Consider the following 19,151-nt stretch of genomic DNA (forward strand, 5'->3'; position numbering starts at 1 on the left):
CGACTGGGGTGATATACTGCGTCCGGTGCTCCCGATGTGGCCTTTTATATATTGGCCAGACCCGACGCAGACTGGGAGACCGCTTTGCTGAACATCTATGCTCTGTCCGCCAGAGAAAGCAGGATCTCCCAGTGGCCACACATTTTAATTCCATTTCCCATTCCCATTCTGACATGTCTATCCACGGCCTCCTCTACTGTAAAGACGAAGCCACACTCAGGTTGGAGGAACAACACCTTATATTCCGTCTGGGTAGCCTCCGACCTGATGGCATGAACATCGACTTCTCTAACTTCCGCTAATGCCCCACCTCCCCCTCATACCCCATCTGTTGCTTATTTTCATACACACATTCTTTCTCTCACTCTCCTTTTTCTCCCTCTGTCCCTCTGAATATACCCCTTGCCCATCCTCTGGGTCCCCCCCCTTCCTTGTCTTTCTTCTCGGACCTCCTGTCCCATGATCCTCTCGTATCCCTTTTGCCGATCACCTGTCCAGCTCTTGGCTCCATCCCTCCCCCTCCTGTCTTCTCCTATCATTTTGGATCTCCCCCTCCCCCTCCAACTTTCAAATCCCTTACTCACTCTTCCTTCAGTTAGTCCTGACGAAGGGTCTCGGCCTGAAACGTCGACTGCACCTCTTCCTACAGATGCTGCCTGGCCTGCTGCGTTCACCAGCAACTTTGATGTGTATTGCTTGAATTTCCAGCATCTGCAGAATTCCTGTTGTTTGTCCTTGTTAGGACAGTTTCCATAAGAATTTTCAAAGGAATGGGGCAAATTCTTAGAAAAGAGACACTTGCAGAACTGTGGAAAGAGCAATGGACTGGAACTAATTGACTAATCTTAATCAAAGTGGTGCTCCTGCCTCTATAGACCATATGACCTTCATCTGTGATGCCTGAATATACCTTGTTCCTTTCTGAATTATTGATGACAGAGATTTCAGCCTTTGTTACTACTCTCACAAACTGCCTGCTAAAACCTTTCCCCAAGATTGTTGTTAGTCTGGCAATGAAAATTTAAAAAATCTATGAATATTTTTACATAAAAATCCAATGCAAAATCTTCTGGTCTCTGATATTTATTATTTAACAGTAAGATTGGCCCATAGGGTTTTGTTGTTTTGTGCAGTACTGACTGTATGTTAATTTCAAAGTTCAAAGTAAAATTCATTATCAAAGTGTGTGTATATATAAATAATACTGAGAACATGAGTGGTAAAGACCTTGAAAGTGAGTCTGTAGGTTGTGTTCAGTGATCAGTTCAGGGCTGTGGTGAATGAATGAAGATATCCACTCTGGTTCAGGAGCCTAAATGTTGAGGGCAGTAGCTGTTCTTGAGCCTGGTTGTACGGGAGCTGAGGCTCCTGTACTTTCATCCTGATGGGAGCTCCGAGAAGACAGCATGGTAGGGGTCCTTGATGATGGATGCTACTTTCTTGAGTCTGCACTCTTTGTAGGTGTCCTCAATGAAAAAGTGATGGGCTGAGTTGTATCCACCACATTTCTGTTCTTGGGGATTGGCGTTTCTATATCAGGCCATGACGCAACAGTCAGAATACCTTCCATTGTGCATCAATAGAAGTTTGTTGCAGTTTTACTCTAGATGACTTGCCAAATCTGTACAAACTTCTAAGAAAGTAGAGACACAGCTATGTCTTCTTTACTTATGTACTGGTCCCAGTACAGATATTCTTAGACGATAACACCCAGAAATTTAAAGTTACTGCCACTCTCCACCTCTGATCCCCTGGAGAGGATTGGCTCATGGACCCCGATTTCTTCCTCCTGTAATCAACAATCAGCTCTTTGGTTTTGCTGATGTTGAGTGAGAGGTTGTTGTTGTGACACCACTCAACCAGATTTTCAATCTCCCTCCTCTATGCCAATCCATCGTCACCTTTGATACAGCCAAAATTAAATATAGTGGTGGAGCTGTGCTTAGCCTCACGGTCATACGTATAAAGCGAGTAGAGCAGGGGCTGAGCACACAGCCTTGTGGTGCACCTGTACTGATGGTGACTGTGCAGGAGATGTTGTTGCCAATCCATGTTGAATGGGGTCTGCAAGTGAGGAAATCGAGGATTCAGTTGTTAATGGAGATATTGAGGTCTAGGTTTTGGAAATTATTGATTAGTTTTGAGGGATGATAGTGTTGAATGCTGAGCTGCAGTCAACGAAGAGCATCCTGATGTATGCATCTTCACTGTCCAGATGTTCCAGAGCTGAGCGGAGAGCCAATGTATGGCATCTGCCTTTGACCTGTTGTGATGGTAGAAGAATTGGACTGAATCCAAGTAACTCCTCAGACAAGTGTTGATATGCTTCACGTTTAACCTCTCAAAGTGCTTCATCACAGTGGATACAAGTGCTACTGGATGATAGACATTGAGGCAGGTTTCCACATTCTTCATGGGCACCAGTATGGTTGAAGCCTGCTTGGGTACCTCAGATTCATGACGAGAGGGGTGAAGCACTCCAGCCAGTTGATTAGCACAGGTTTCAGTACTCGGCTATGTAACACTGTCTGGGGCAGATGCTTTTTATGGATTCACCCTCTTGATGGATGCTGTCACGGTAGGCTGTGTTTCTTGTATGCTTATCATGGTACTCGACACATCAAGTGCTTGCGTAACATCAGCCTTTGGTGGTGCGTGAACTGCCACCAGGATCACAGAGGAAAACTCTTGGCAAGTAGAATGATTGGCAACTTAATCTAGAGCAATGCACACAAAATGCCGTAGGAGTTCTGCGGTTCAGGCAATATCTATGGAAATGAATAGATAGTTGATGTTTTGGACAGAAACTTCAAATGTCTATTCATTTCCATAGATGCTGCCTGACCCGCTGCGTTCCTCCAGCATTTGTGTGTCTTGCTTGGACTTCCAGCATCTGCAGACTTTCTCGTGTTTATAACTCAATCATTAGCTGTTCCGGGTCAGTAGATCAGAAGATCCAGCAAGATGACGGCACGACTGGTCATTGTGGCTTCTACGGGGTCAACATAAGGTGCTACCATTCTACTTAAATGTATCTCTCATGATGGCAAGATCCTGCTATACGTTAAGAACTCAAAGTACTGCAGGTCTACACCACCAGTGAGTTGTTTGCTGACTGAGATCATGAAGGAGCTACAGAACATGTTGCTGCCTGAGTCGATGAAGGCTTACAGTCAAATAGTGAGTGGCTGTCATGATCGCTTTTCTTGTGATCGCAGGATCCTTTTGGACATTGTTAATTTGGTCCGCCACAACTTCGATTTGCTGATTTATCAGATATGAGCAGGGCAGATGGAGGGTCCTGGTCCTTGGTCACAGTGAGGACAAGGCCTGAAGCCACCGTGTCACTTGTTTGTAGCTGCTCCGGCTGAGGGACGAAACCGTTGTACTTCACTGGGGCAGTGTGGCATGGAGTTGGAGCTGCCCGCCCAGAGTTTTCACAGCAGAAGACAAGCTCTGTTGTGGTCGAATCAAGGCCACGGATTCGCCGAGCAGGAGATGAACACTGGGGCGAGGAGTGGGCCATGGTGTCGCCTAGTGGGCGTCAGGGACCAGTTGACAGATGACATATTTATTTATTTATGTATATTCTGCTTGTAGCATTGTTACTGATATTTTGTATGGGTTTGCTGACTTGTACGCATCAAGCCGCGATGTCGCAGGGGGTGGAGAGGTAGTCGTCAGGACCATATCGTATTACGTGATTGTGATCTTGTGTGTGCTTAATGTGTGTAATGTGCCTTAATGATTCCTTCAGAAACAAGATGTCAATATAAATATATAACTCCTCGTATATTTCTCTGTACAATGTAAATCCCTGCGTAATTAACAATTGTGGATGGAAATCAAAAGAGAAAGATGCAATGGTTCTGTTGTTACTCATTGAGGCTACTCACAACCTCCATACCATCCTGCTGAGCTTCTCGTCATAAACACACGTAGATGTATGCATAGGAGTAATCAAACATTTACCTGCAGTAGCCTCACAGGCACTGTACAGCAGATAGGCAGCGTTCACAAGAAAAATGTAAATATAATTGGACACTATTTTTACAAAAAAAATTAAAACAAGGAAAAATCCAAAAGGACTTAGAAAGAGAAGAGCTGCAGGTACACGGAAACTCAACTCTCTGCAGGTCCCACTCTGATGAGAACACAAAGCCTTGGCTTGGACAGGACGAGGTTCTTGGACGTGGCTTGGACAGGACAAGGGAACTCCAGCACCAAGCTGGGCAAGGTATTCCTGGGCTGGGCGAGGAATCTCCAGCACAGGATGTGGCTCTTGAACTAGATTTGGCTCGGCTCTTGGACTCGGCTTGGGTACGGAACCAGGACTCCTCCTAGGATGCAGGGCCGGGACCCTTCCTGGGACGTAGGGCAGGGACCCCCCCGAGAGCGTCCGAGGGATTGAACAAGGCAGTTCACCTCCACCTTTCAAAGGGTAGTTTCAGATGGGCACTGAATTCTGGCCCTGCCAATGATGTCCAGATCTGGTGAATAATTTAATAAAAACATGAAAGGGTAACGTTTTAGTGTTTTCACAAAGTACAGGCAGTGAACTTGGGTTCTTGAGGGCATTCCAATGTGTGTGAACATCATGGCTGATCTGCTACCTCAGGGCCATTTTCCAGCGTTGTCCCACAGCCCACATCCCTGAATTCCCTTCATTCCCAGACACCTACTGATCTCTGTTCTGAATGTTCTGGGATGGAGCATTCCAAAGAATCTCCATCCTCCACAGAAAGACATTCTCTTAAATCTCATTTGCTGATTGGCTGGCCATTATTCTGAAATTGCCCTCCTTGGTCTTTGACTCCTCAGCCAATTAACACAGAAACACCTCCCCTGAATGCAATCTGTCAAGTCATTTAAAAGTGTTGTGTTTTTCATCAGTGCCAGAACGTTGTATACTTCAGTGCTGGTTTGATGCACTTGAACAGTCTGTCCAGGTGAAAGGAGAGGTTGTTAAATGAACAGAGTATCTTGTAGATTAAAAACTTCAAACAAGTCAGTTCACAGTAGCTACTGCAAAGCAAGAATTTTCTTAATGGACTTCTTACGATGCCACACCACCACTCTACTAATTGAAATGCTGGTACTATCTCCTCCTAATTTCAAGGTTCAGTTTCTAATTTATCCCTGACAAGAGGATGAGCGCATTACAAAAAGCATGAGTTCGGAGCAATTGAATCAATAGCTGAAGCAACAGGCTTCCTAATGAGCTCTCACTGCCAGTAGATGTCTGCAAGTCAGTTAGTGCCTGTAAAGCTGCAGGTGCAGTCCTCAGGATTTTATTTATCATCTTTACTGCAGTAAAACAATGGCTAGTATAAACCTAAATTACTAAAAGTCACCATGAACTTTCATAAAAATAGAGAGCTGCAAGCACTCAGTAGTTCTTAAAACACTGTTGAGAGAGAAGCAGAGTTAATGTTTTGGGTTAATAAACCTTTCATCAGAACCGAAAAAAGTTAGGAATCAGCTATTTTTAATTACAGAGAAGGGGGAAGAATGCAGAGAGCTAAAAGTGAGTGGCAGAGACAGCCTGTGATATGGAGGAGACTGTGAGAGATTAGACGTATAAATTCCGGTTGAGAGAGGTGGAGGAGGCTGATTAACCCTGGCTGATCTGCACAGAGGAGGCTAAATCAAAGGAGTGGAAGAGAACAGTGGAAAGAGAAAACTGCTAGAATTTATCTGATACAGAACAGTAGTTGTTGAAATTCTGAAATAAAAGAATACTGGAAATACCCAACAGATCAAGAAGTGCATGTAGAGAGAGAAAAACATAAGTAATGTTGTAGCTTGATGACCTTTGCATCAGGAATGGGAAAACCGGAAAGAATGGTGGTGTGAAGTTGTTGAGCAAAGTGTCTAGACTGATGTGATGCTGTTCCTCGAGGAGCACATTGCTGCTTTAGAACAGCATTGGAGGACAGAGAACAGGAGAATTAAAATGGCAGGCAAATGGAAGCTGAGATCACTCTTGTCAACCGAATGGAGGGTTTTGGCAAAGTGGTCACCTGATCTGCATTCAATTTCTTCAAAGCAGAGGAGACACATCGTAAACATAGAGTGCAGCAGAGTAGACTGGGAGAAGTGTCACTGATTCACCTGCAGGGAATCTCCTTGTTTCTGTCAGTTCACACTACTATAGAAGCCTCTGTATGGTACACTCTAATTCTATTTAGTGATCTCTTGTTTGACACTTTATCTCTCTAGAGTATATCAGAAAAATAGCTTAGATGGCAGAGAGGGTGGTGTGGCTCTGTATATAAGAAATAATATTAAATCATTGGAAAGAGATGACATAGGATTGGAAAATGTAGAGTCTCTATGAGCTAAGTTAAGAAATGGCAAGGGTAAAAGGACCCTAACGGCAGTTGTATACAGGCCTCCAAACAGCAGCCGGGTGTGGATTACAAATTGCAGCAGGAGATAGAAAAGGTGTGTCAGAAGGGCAATGTCTTGATAATCATTAGGGATTTTAACATGACAGTGGATTGGGAAACCAGGTCAGTACTGGACCTCAAGAGAGAGAATTTGTAGAATGTCTAAGGGATGGCTTTTTCGAACAGTTTGTTGTTGAGCCCATTAGGGGATCGGCTGTGCTGGATTGGGTGTTGTGCAATGATCCAGAGGTGATAAGAGAGCTTAAGGTTAAGGAGCCCTTAGGGAACAGTGATCACAATATGATTGAGTTCACTTTGAAATTGAGATGGAAAATATAAAATCCAATGTGTCGGTATTTCAGTGAAATAAAGGAAATTACAATAACATGAGAGGGGAACTGGCCAAAGTTGACTGGAAAGGGACATTTGCAGGAAAGACAGCAGAGCAGCAATGGCTGGAGTTTCTGCGAAAAATGAGGGAAGTGCAAGACAGATATATTCCAAATAAGAAGAAATTTTTGAATGGAAGAAGGACACTACCGTGGCTGACAAGTGAAGTCAACGCCAAAGTAAAAGCAAAAGAGAGGGCATACAAGGAAGCCAGAGCCAGTGGGAAGATAGAGGATTGGGGAGCTTTTAAAAACTTGCAGAAGGAAACTAAGAAGGTCATTCAGAAGGAAAAGCTGAATTATGAAAGGAAGCTGGCGAATAACATCAAAGAAGATACTAAAAGCTTTTTAAAGTACATAAACGGTAAAAGAGAGTCAAGGGTAGATATAGAACATAGAACATAGAATAGTACAGCACAGTACAGGCCCTTCGGCCCATAATGTTGTGCCGACCCTCAAACCCTGCTTCCCATATAAGCCCCACCTTAAATTCCTCCATATACCTGTCTAGTAGTCTCTTAAACTTCACTAGTGTATCTGCCTCCACCACTGACCCAGCAGTGCATTCCATGCACCAACCACTCCCTGAGTAAAAAACCGTCCTCTAATATCCCCTTGAACTTCCCACCCCTTACCTTAAAGCCATGTCCTCTTGTACTGAGCAGTAGTGCCCTGGGGAAGAGGCACTGGCTATCCACTCTATCTATTCCTCTTATTATCTTGTACACCTCTATAATGTCTCCTCTCATCCTCCTTCTCTCTGAAGAGTAAAGCCCTAGCTCCCTTAATCTCTGATCATAATGCATACACCCTAAACCAGGCAGCATCCTGGTAAATCTCCTCTGTACCCTTTCCAATGCTTCCACATCCTTCCTATAGTGAGGTGACCAGAACTGGACATAGTACTCCAAGTGTGGCCTAACCAGATTTTTATAGAGCTGCATCATTACATCACGACTCTTAAACTCTATCCCTCAACTTATGAAAGCTAACACCCTATAAGCTTTCTTAACTACCCTATCCACCTGTGAGGCAACTTTCAGGGATCTGTGGACATGTACCCCCAGATCCCTCTGCTCCTCCACACTACCAAGTATCCTGCCATTTACTTTGTACTCTGCCTTGGAGTTTATCCTTCCAAAGTGTACCACCTCACACTTCTCCAGGTTGAACTCCATCTGCTACTTCTCAGCCCACTTCTGCATCCTATCAATGTCTCTCTGCAATCTTTGACAATCCTCTACACTATCTACAACACCACCAACTTTTGTGTCGTCTGCAAACTTGCCAACCCACCCTTCTACCCCCACATCCAGGTCATTAATAACAATCACAAAAAGTAGAGGTTCCAGAACAGATCTTTGTGGGACACCACTAGTCATAATCCTCCAATCTGAATGTACTCCCTCCACCACGACCCTCTGCCTTCTGCAGGCAAGCCAATTCTGAATCCACCTGGCCAAACTTCCCTGGATCCCATACCTTCTGACTTTCTGAATAAGCCTACCCTGTGGAACCTTGTCAAATGCCTTACTAAAAACCATATAGATCACATCCACTGCACTACCCTCATCTATATGCCTGGTCACCTCCTCAAAGAACTCTATCAGGCTTGTTAGACACGATCTGCCCTTCACAAAGCCATGCTGACTGTCCCTGATCAGACCATGATTCTCTAAATGCCCATAGATTCTATCTCTAAGAATCTTTTCCAACAGCTTTCCCACCACAGACTTAAGGCTCACTGGTCTATAATTACCCGGACTATCCTTACTACCTTTTTTGAACAAGGGGACAACACTTGCCTCCCTCCAGTCCTCCGGTACCATTCCCATGGACAACGAGGACATAAAGATCCTAGCCAGAGGCTCAGCAATCTCTTCCCTCATCATATAGGACCAATACAAAATGGCACTGGACATATTGTAATGAGAGATGCAGAGATGGCAGAGGAACTGAATGCATATTTTGCATCAGTCTTCACAGACGAAGATGTTGGTAGTATACCGGAAATTTAAGATTGTCAGGGAAGTGAAGTTTTTTGCAGTGAAAATTACAACCGAGAAGGTGCTCAGGAAGCTTAATGGTCTGAGGGTGGATAAATCTCCTGGACCTGTTGGAATGCACCCTCGGGTTCTGAAGGAAGTAACTGGAGAGATTGCGGAGGCATTAGAAATGATTTTTCAAGAATCAATAGATTCTGGCATTGTACCAGATGACTGGAAAATTGTCCATGTTACTCTGCTATTTAAGAAGGGCAGGAGGCAGCAGAAAGGAAACTATAGCTCGGTTAGCCTGGCATCAGTTGTTGGGAAGATTTTGCAATTGATTGTTAGGGATGAAATTATAGCATACCTATAATACCTATATAGCACATGACAAGGTAGGCCAAAGCCAGCTTGGTTTCCTGAAAGGAGAATCCTGCCTGATAAACCTACTGCAATTCTTTGAGGAAATTAAAGCAGGGTAGACAAAGGAGATGCAGCAGATGTAGTGTAGTTGGATTTTCAAAGGCCTTTGACAATGTGCCGCACATGAGGCTGCTTAGCAGGATAAAAGCCCATGGAATTACAGGGAAGTTACTAGCATGGGTGGAGCATTGGCTGGTTGGCAGAAAACAGAAAGTGGGAATAAAGGGATCCTATTCTGGCTGGCTATCGGCTACCAGTGGAAAAATCTGTTGGGACCACTGATTTTTACGATGTATGTCAATGATTTGGACTGTGGTATTAATGGATCTGTGGCTAAATTTGCCAATGATATAGAGATAGGTGGATTAGCAGGCAGTGTTGAGGAAACAGAGAGTCTGCAAAGACACTTAGATAATTTAGGGGAATGGGCAAAGAAGTGGCAAATGAAATACAATGTTGGAAAGTGTATGGTCATGCACTTTGGTGGAAGAAATAAATGGACAGACCATTATTCAGATGGGGAGAGAATTCAAAATGCAGAGATGCAAAGGGACTTAGAAGTCCCTGTGCAGGATACCCTAAAGGTTAACCTCCAGGTTGAGTAGGTTGTGAAGAAGGCGAAAGCAATGTTGGCATTCATTTCTAGAGGTATAGAATATAAGAGCAGGGACTTGATGTTGAGGCTCTATAAGGCACTCGTGAGACCACACTTGGAGTATTGTGTGCAGTTTTGGGCTCCTTATTTTAGAAAGGATATGCTGACATTGGAGAGCGTTCAGAGAAGTTTCACGCGAATGATTCCAGGAACGAAAGGGTTATCGTATGAGGAACGTCTGGCAGATCTTGGGTTGTATTCCCTGTAGTTCAGAAGAATGAGGGGGGGGGGGAATCTCATAGAAACATTCTGAATGTTAAAAGGCTTGAAGAGATTACATATAGCAAAGCTATTTCCCATGGCAAGGTATTCTAGAACAAGAGTGCATGACTTCAGGATTGAAGGACATCTTTTTAGAACTGAGATGCAGAGAAAATACTTTATTCAGAAGGTGGTAAATCTGTGGAATTTGTTGCCATGAGCGGCTGTGGAGGCCAAGTCATTAGGAGCATTTCAGGCAGAGATAGATAGGTTCTTGATTAGCCAGGGCATCAAAGGGTATGGGGTAAAAGCAGGGGAGTGGGGATGACTGGAAGAATTGGATCTGCCCATGATTGAATGGCGGAGCAGACTTGATGGGCCAAATGGCCTACTTCTACTCCTATATCTTATGGTCTTACGGTCTATATCTACCCCCTTCAGAAACCAGTTAGGCCCTGGTAATTTATCTCTTTTCAGTGTGAATGCTAAGTTCATTGGCTCCTAATTCACTCTCGATCTGTCGATGTTTAATATATGCTGGACCCTTTCAGTGCCTTCCTCTGTGAAGACAGAAACAAAATATTTGATTAACTTTCTTGTGACTATATTAATCTCTAATAGTTTCTCCTGTCTCAGTCTGTAAGTCACCTACTTGAGCTAATCTTTTCCTTTTTATATCTTGATGGCATGTCTAACAATCTGTTTCTTTTAATTCTTACTCTTGTAATTCCCCTTTCTTCAAATATCAATTTCCCAGTCCTCCTTTTCCTGAAACATAACATTTTCCCTCATTTCAGATTTCCCTTCTTTTGGCAATAGTTTCCTTTGATCTGAAATTAACCTCTCAGTTGTCACTACTGAATCATTTTGCCTTTCTGCCATGAGGCAGGAGACTCTGATGCATAAAAACAAGAACGGTCAAGATGGGGAACAGTTTCTTCCCTCAGGCCATTAGGCTTCTGAACTCCCTACCGCATCACATTCAAAGTGTTACTGGTTAATCTGTTCTGTACCTTACAATATTTACTTTGTTTATGTGTATTCCATCTGTTATTAGGCTGCCAAGATATTTGAATTGGCAGCCTAGTTACAAGTAATGGCAGGTGTGACACAGATATCAAATACAGAACAGCAATGGTGAAAGAAGCTTTCCAAAAAATGAAGACCATATTAACAGACAGAAAGATGAGCATGTACACTAAAAACAGAATACTGCAGTGCTACATTTATTCTATCCTGACTTATGGAAGTGAATGCTGGACCATTTCTCCAGCAATGGAAAAGAGACTAGAAGCAGCTGAATTATGGTTCTACAGGAGAATGTTAAAAATATCATGGACCACACACACATCAAATGAAGAAGTTCTCAGAAGAGCCCAAGCAGTTCGATCACTCATACCAACAATGAGAGAAAGACAACTCAGATTCCTAGGACACATCATGCAGAAAGATGAACTAGAAAAACTCATACTCTCTGGAAAGATTGAGGGGAGCAAACCTAGAGGAAGACCTCAGCTTGTGTACATCAAAAGCATAGCCAGGTGGCTACACATCGAGGAAATGGAAGTCATCCAAAAAACGAAGGATAGATCTATATGGAAAACCATGGTCACCAAGTCTGCATCGGATATGGTACCTAGACAGACAGACAGTATTCCGTCTGTAGGGTTCATCGTTACTTTCATAAGTTATTATGTGTTATGTGTACTATTGTGCTGCCACCTTGGTTTGGAGGAACACTCGTTTGATGGTATACATGTATATAGTTAAATGACAATAAACTTGACTTGACTTTTGTTTCTTAAAGGTATATGCATTTATTCGAAGGATTCAAAGTTCAAATTTCTTTTTTTTATTAAAGTATGTATAAATTATACAACCTTGAGATCTGTCTGCTTACAGGCAGCCACAGAGTAAGAAACTGGAAAGGACCCAGTTTAAAAAGAAAGACTAACAGCAATGCGCAGAGAAAGAGAAAAATCACAAATTATGCGGAACAACAGCAGTCTGAACCAAAATGAGTCCACAGACTTGAATCCCTGGAGCAGCTGGGGTAGTACCAAAAGCCTCGATCTCAGTTCAACTGACTGTAAAGCTCGTAGACATGAAGTGCAGAGCAGCAGGAGCAGTCTCACTGCCTCAGTGCCGCTGAGAGAGGAGTGAACATTGCAAGAGAGCAAGAGAAATTGGCCCTACCCGTGCCTCCAGTCCCAACATCCTACTTTCCAGTCTATCTGGACCAGTGTTTAAATCATCCATACACACTACAACCTAAGCCCTGTCGCCACTCTGGGCCTGTACCTTGCCTTGCCTCCCAGCAACACATACACTCTGGGCCTGTACCTTGCCTTGCCACCCAGCAATACACTCTGGGCCTGTACCTTGCCTTGCCACCCAGCAACACATACACTCTGGGCCTGTACCTTGCCTTGCCACCCAGCAATACACTCTGGGCCTGTACCTTGCCTTACCACCCAGCAACACATACACTCTGGGCCTGTACCTTGCTGCCCAGCCTGAAGCCATTCTTGACCTCTCCAAATCAGCTCATCGTGTAGAGCGATGCAGTTCCGGTGAATGGGCATCAAAACTGCACTGCCTTGGCTCCTCTCCGAATAACTGGCTCCAACTCCATCTCTGACAGGGACACCATCTCCATCTGTGACCCCGTCTCAAGTACGTTACGCTTCGACTTTTCAAAGCACCAGCGCAGCTCATTCCTCGAGTCAGCTTTGCCTCCGTTTGCCTCTTTATAGTTTGCAGTGATAGTTTACCACAGAAAAAGTGTAATTAATGACATCTTTAGTCGTCTTTCTTGCCTTTTGAACTACCAGCAAGCTGTCATGCAACATCAGCAGCACCATCTCAAGCCAGTGAAACACTCTGGTTCCATTGGCTGTGTAAGTCCAGGGAAGACGATCTCCAGCCCACCAAATGTGTGAGATTGAAGCACAAGCCCACCCTGATACCCCACCCTGATCCTAGATGATATCCTCACTGGGAAACACTCCGGTTCCATCGGCTGTGTAAGTCTCGGGAAGACAATCTCTGGCCCACCAAACGTGTGAGACTGATGTGTGAGTCCCCCCCCCCACCTCCAAAACCTCCCATCTGTGTGGATGCTGTGTGATTTGTTACCCTGTTACAATTAATTACCATGAAATACCAGAGAGTATACCACATACAATTAAATGATTTAGCTTTATAATTCTTAATTTGACTAAAAGGTTAGTAAAGAAAAAGAAAAGGGCCCTTTTTAATGAAATAGTCTAATGTGGACAAGTTGGAACTCATAGTTTCCCCTTCGATCTCCCCGGGTGTCATCGAATCATCGCCCTGCTCCGGGCCGAATCCTATGTCCTCTTCTCTCTGGCATCTTCTCCCTTCATCTCCTGCTGAACCAAAGTTCCAGCTCACCTCGGTGTCAGGCACACAACAAGAAAACACACTCCCTTCGTTGGGCAGTTCACATTCCAAAGCAGCCGTTATCTCTAACCATAACCCAAACTCTGCTTCTACAGAAAGACCATTATATTAGCAGTGAAACCTTTCCAAGAGTGTTACACTCTTCCCCCATCAAAATTAGTCATGTTCTCATGACATTGAGATAATTTGCCACCCCTTCATACAAAGCACAAAATCCAATACAGGTGTAAATGGCAGTGACACAGCTCACCAAGGCAATAGGTGCCACACTCTGTTCCCCCGATGCTACATGGGCCAGCCTATCCAGTGGTCTCCTGATTTTTTAAGACCTCCTTACCCCGTCATCTACATCTTCAGGCTCAGAAACTCCTTGGGAAACTTCTGGACTACATGGCGAGGCCTCCCCCGGTCTATCACCCATGCCCTCCTGCAACTCGGACCCCTCTGCCACTTTATCCCTTTCATGGTCCTGCTGAAACCCAGTCTGTCCACAGATAATCCCCCCAATTTCACCTGATTCAGCATAAGAAGGGTTAGGAATCTCTTCCTCAATTAGTGGGGAGTTAGCAAAAGGCAGCATATACCACACCCTACTTTCTCATCCTCCGAATCCGTATCCCATTCAGGGACGGGGGCCAGTCTAATCTCTCCTGCTGTTGGTCCTTCAGTCTCTCGATGTTGCCGCAGGGTCCTCTTACTAGTCCTCTGCAGGTCGGGCTCTGGGTCAACCTGCACCTCTTGTCCCAGAGGCAACAGGTGGTTCCAATGGAGAATCTTGACAGGCCCATTCCCCTCCTCTGGTTTCACCTGCAAAACCGGTAGGTTTGGCATCTGACTCTCCACTACACAGGGTGCAGCAGCCCAGCAGACTGCCAACTTATGCTTCCCAGGTAGCCCCAAATTCCTTATGAGGACTCCATCTCCTAACCTTTTGATGATAGCTCCTCTTATTTCCTTGATTCTGCATGGCAGCCGGGACCTCAGATAATTCATAAGCCTTTTTCAGCACTATTCTTGTAGGACCCCAGCTGCTAGCAGCCCTCTGCATAGTCCATCCTCTTAGAGGGTCTGCCTCTCTCTCAGCTCCATCATACGGGGCGGCCACACCCGCTGATAACAACCGGGACATCCCAGTTCTCTACTCTACCATGATCTCCTCTATCACTCCCCGGGGTGGGCTATCCGTCGTCTCTTCAACACAGGGGGCTACTACTGAGGACTGTACCCTGCTGACGGGGCCTCCCGCCTCTGACACATTCTCCTCCTCTCATACTTTTCTGATCAGCTCAACAAACAGGGGGACAACTTATGAGATGGTCAGAGACCCCAGGCAATCAGGTTCTGGGAGTCTTTTGCTACTTGGTCCATTCTTTACTGATCCACCTCAGCAGTCTGAACACCCCTCTACGCTGCAAACAATTTAGCTGACTCTCCAGCCAGAAAATGTAGGCAGAAAGCTTCTCCCCCTCCTCCTGACACATGTTGTGAAACACCATCATAAGCTCCATTGGGCTTCCTGTCACACCAATTACCTTTTCCAGTGCTTGCATGTAGGCCGCCGAAGTGGCAAGGGGGGGTTCTGCACCTTTACAGCTCTCACTACGTCAGCAGCCCGTCCGCTCAAACTCTCAACCAATGGCTGTCGCTTTACGTCACCAGAGCACTGTCACTCATCTATCAACTGAGAGGTCTGCACCGCCCAAGTCTCATACTCCTCTTCCCCGTTAGGGGTGGGCTTTGTTCCTGAAAACAGGCGGAGCCTACGACACGGGACTTTGAACCTGGGCATTTTTCCATTTATTCTGCTGGGAGGTAAGGGCCGCTAGCAACTCAGAATTCCCATTCCTCGCTGGAGGACTCATTAAACATTTCAAATCAGACAACTCCGTCCTCTTGCTCCGCAAAGCAAGAGCACCCTGTCTGTGAAGTCTCTGCCCCCAGCTACGAGAGACTCGACTTGCGACTCGGCCCGCTCACGTTCACTCCCCTCCTCCCGGAAAGTACGGACAGCCCACGGCCCCTGTCTCCCGGGGCCCCAATAGTACTAGGCAGTTCCACTGCCGTTACATCAGTGCTAGTCTAGACTAAAACAAAGTCTTTGCCCACTATTTTATCAAACCTTTGCCCCACAATCGTTACTTTTCCTACAGCCTTAACAGTACTTAAAATTTGAATTAACATTTCATCAGGGATACGAATGTCTATGCCACTCAACACTCGTTACCAGTAACCCCGTGGATTCGCACCACTGCTCAACCCTGGCAGCATCCACAACCATGACCTGTAATCACTTTACCAGACAATAGTTTAGCACAGACTTAAACACACAACCTACTGGATCAATACTCAAGGCAATCACACAGCATCCAATGAAATCGATCCCGGATGATACCCCCACAAATGAAACACTCCGGTTCCATAGGCTGCATAAGTCCAGGGAAGACAATCTCTGGCCCACCAAACGTGTGAGGTTGAGGTGCCAGACCCCCACCCCCTGAAATCTCCTGTTTGTGTAGACCCTGCATGATTCGTTACCCTGTTACAAATAAGTGCCATGAAATAACAGACAATACATACAATTAAATGATTTAGCTTTATAATTCTTAATTATAACCTTGACTAAAGGGTTAGTAAAGAAAAAGCAAAAAAAAAGAAAAGGGCCCATTTTAATAGAACAGTCCTCCTTCGATCTCCCCAGGCGTCATCAAATCATGGTCAAGTCCTATGAACTCTTCTCTCTTCACCTCCCGCGAAACAAAAGACCCAGCTCACGCCTGGGTCAGACACACAACACAGAAGCACACTCCATTCATTGGACTGCTCACGTTCCAAAGCACCTGTTACCTCTAACCATACCCCAAACACTGCTTCTGCAGAAAGACCATTACATTAGCAGAGAAACCTCTTTCAGGGTGTTACACCAGAATATTGCTTAAACTGGAATATTGCTAACATTGCTTGTTGACAGTAATACCTTTACATATTGTTTACCAGTCTGCTATAGCCAACTCACTCTTCAAGCCTTCATGGCTTGCTTCATTCAGATTTAAGATTGGTGGCATCCATTTAAAGCCTCATACAACCCAGAAACAGGTTCTTCAGACCTCAGAAACTTGATCATGCTGACCAAGTTACCTGTCACAGCAGACAGCTCCTTCTCTCCTTAGCATTGCTGTCAGGAATTGAAACTGGTTTCTCCCGGACCAAGCTTTGAACAATACATTCCCCTCTGATACTGTCTTATTGACTTTATGCCAAATTACATTGGGCCCAGGCGGTAACACATGAGGTTATTTCCCTCATAATTATGCTTTTTAGTTTGGAGCCTAGCTGTTTATCTTTCTTCAATACACTTCCATCTTTTCCATTGGCTTTCAGATAGACAGGAAAACTGGGCCTTTCCCTGCCCACACCAGCCCTGAAGAGACATCCTTAACACTGACATTGGGAAAGCCTTAAGAACTTATGATTGCAACTGCAAGGTGACATCTACCTCTGTAACAATACTGCCTATTACTGGGTGGCAGGATGGAGATATCACTTCTGTCAAAAAAACTTGCCAAAAATTAACATTGCATTCCTCTTCACTCTCCCAACTGGACGACACAAGGAAATTCATGGAGGCACAAGAAACAGCAGAAACTGAGATCTGGAGCAGCCAACAAACTGCCGCAGGAACTGAGTGAGTCAAGCAGCATCTGATGGAGGCAAAGGCACAGTTGACATTTGGGCTTTTCGCGTCAAGATCCTGAATCAGGACCGAGAATGTAGAGAGCAGATAGTTAGTATAAAGAGGAAAGGAGTAGAGGTGAGGCACAGCTAGCAGATGACGGGTGGATTCAGGTGAGAAAGGCTGATATTCATCTTTGATTCTGACTGCCAAAAGCATGTGAGACAGTCCATTGCAATCACTTCACCTGAAACCAATAAAGCCAAAAGTAATGTCTGCATTGGCCCACTGCCTTCCTTGCAATCAACACTGGAGTCCAAAATAGTTTCATCCGTACCTTGCATTCTATTTGATGTGATCATTCTAGCATTTGTTCTGTGATTATTTTGATGCTTCATGCCTTTCCTATTAACTGCCACCTCATTAACAAGTTCCTTTCACACTTTGCCTCATAGTCGTCATGGGCTTGATTTCAAGTGGCAGCTTCAATGAACAACTTTCCCCACTCCAGTAAAGATTCAGGATATATTGAGGCGATCTTCTAGTAGTAAGAAGCAGAGAAAAACAGTTTGCTTCTCAGTAGTGGGTTAACTAAGATAATACCCTTCATCAGTTCACAGCATGGCAAAGGGAAACCACTGCACACATCAGGCTACTTGACAGTGAGGCAGTTGCGGGTTTCATATCTCCCCTCTTTCAAATCCCTGCTGGGCAATTTCCTTCGCCTTTTAACTGTGCTCCTTAGCAGTTTAACATCAATCACAAACTAAAAAACACTGCAAGTAAAGCTAAGCAAATAATTTTAATTCTTCAATAGAGATTTACATATTAAAAGGACTACAATCTTCATAATACAGTGATTGTAATGTTGAAAAGTACCTCTGGGTTGATCCATCAACCCAAACACATGTAGCAGCTCCTTCCATATGTATAGAACCCTTGTTGTAAAAAACTTCACAGGAGTGTTACCAAGCAAAAAGAAATGACATAAGTATACAAATCAGCAGGGAATTCAATGTATGAAATGTAATGAAAATGTAACTTTATTTTGTCTGCAATTCTGATAGTGTTTAATTGACCACCCACCAGAAACATGAACATGCAGGGATGAGGGATGTAGATCATGTGGGGGCAAAAGATTGAGTTTATTCTGGCATCGTGTATGCACAGACCTTGTGGAACAAAGAGCCTGTTCCTACACTGTTCTGTTTTTCTGTTTATAAAACATGTTAATGCCAGAAATGAGGAGGTGAGTTCTAAGGAATGCTTTAAATGGAGAAAGGGTAACAGAGGTTTCCAGAGGGAGAGAATTCAAGAGTTCGGATCAATTATTTCTCAGCCGTCACAAGCCTTGCCTTTCAGGATTTGGTCTGCTGGCCCTTCAAGGAAGTTACTAGTTCCCTCAGCCTCTTCCTCTGGTTGAGCTGTGTAGATTGTACTCAGGCACTGCATGGTGGGTCTCAGAGAGGTGTTGACATGGTACTGATCAGTAGTAATGTCTTCACAGAGTCATTATAGAAGAAATAAGAGACTGCAGATACTGGAGCAACAAATAATCTGCTGGAGGATCTCAGTGGGTTGAGCTGAATCATTGAGGAGTTATATAAATATTTGAAAGGTTGGGAATGGAGAGATTTGTGGAAATGGCTGAGAAGAAGAGTTAAGACCAGCATAGATTAGCCACCATCATATTGAATGATGCAGCAGAGTTAAGTGGTCAAATGGCCTACTCCTGCTCCTACTTTAATTTGTTCTGTGAGATTAATTCCAGATCCCTGTTCTCAAATTGCAGCCCTTTGGCTTACAAAGATCTCAGTCATAATGGCAACCTTCTCTTCACTAGCTTTTCAGGCAGTGGACAATTATTGATTATCCTCTCGGATAGTCAATAAATCATCACTCAAATCATCTGCTCATTTATTTAAAATATGACCATCCAGATATTATTGTTTTATACAAAGAAGTACTTCTCTCTTCCGGAGGGCAGGAGGAGAAGTTGGCGGCACG

This window comes from Mobula birostris, chromosome 19 (genome assembly GCF_030028105.1).
Source record: "Mobula birostris isolate sMobBir1 chromosome 19, sMobBir1.hap1, whole genome shotgun sequence".
Classification (NCBI taxonomy): Eukaryota; Metazoa; Chordata; class Chondrichthyes; order Myliobatiformes; family Myliobatidae; genus Mobula; species Mobula birostris.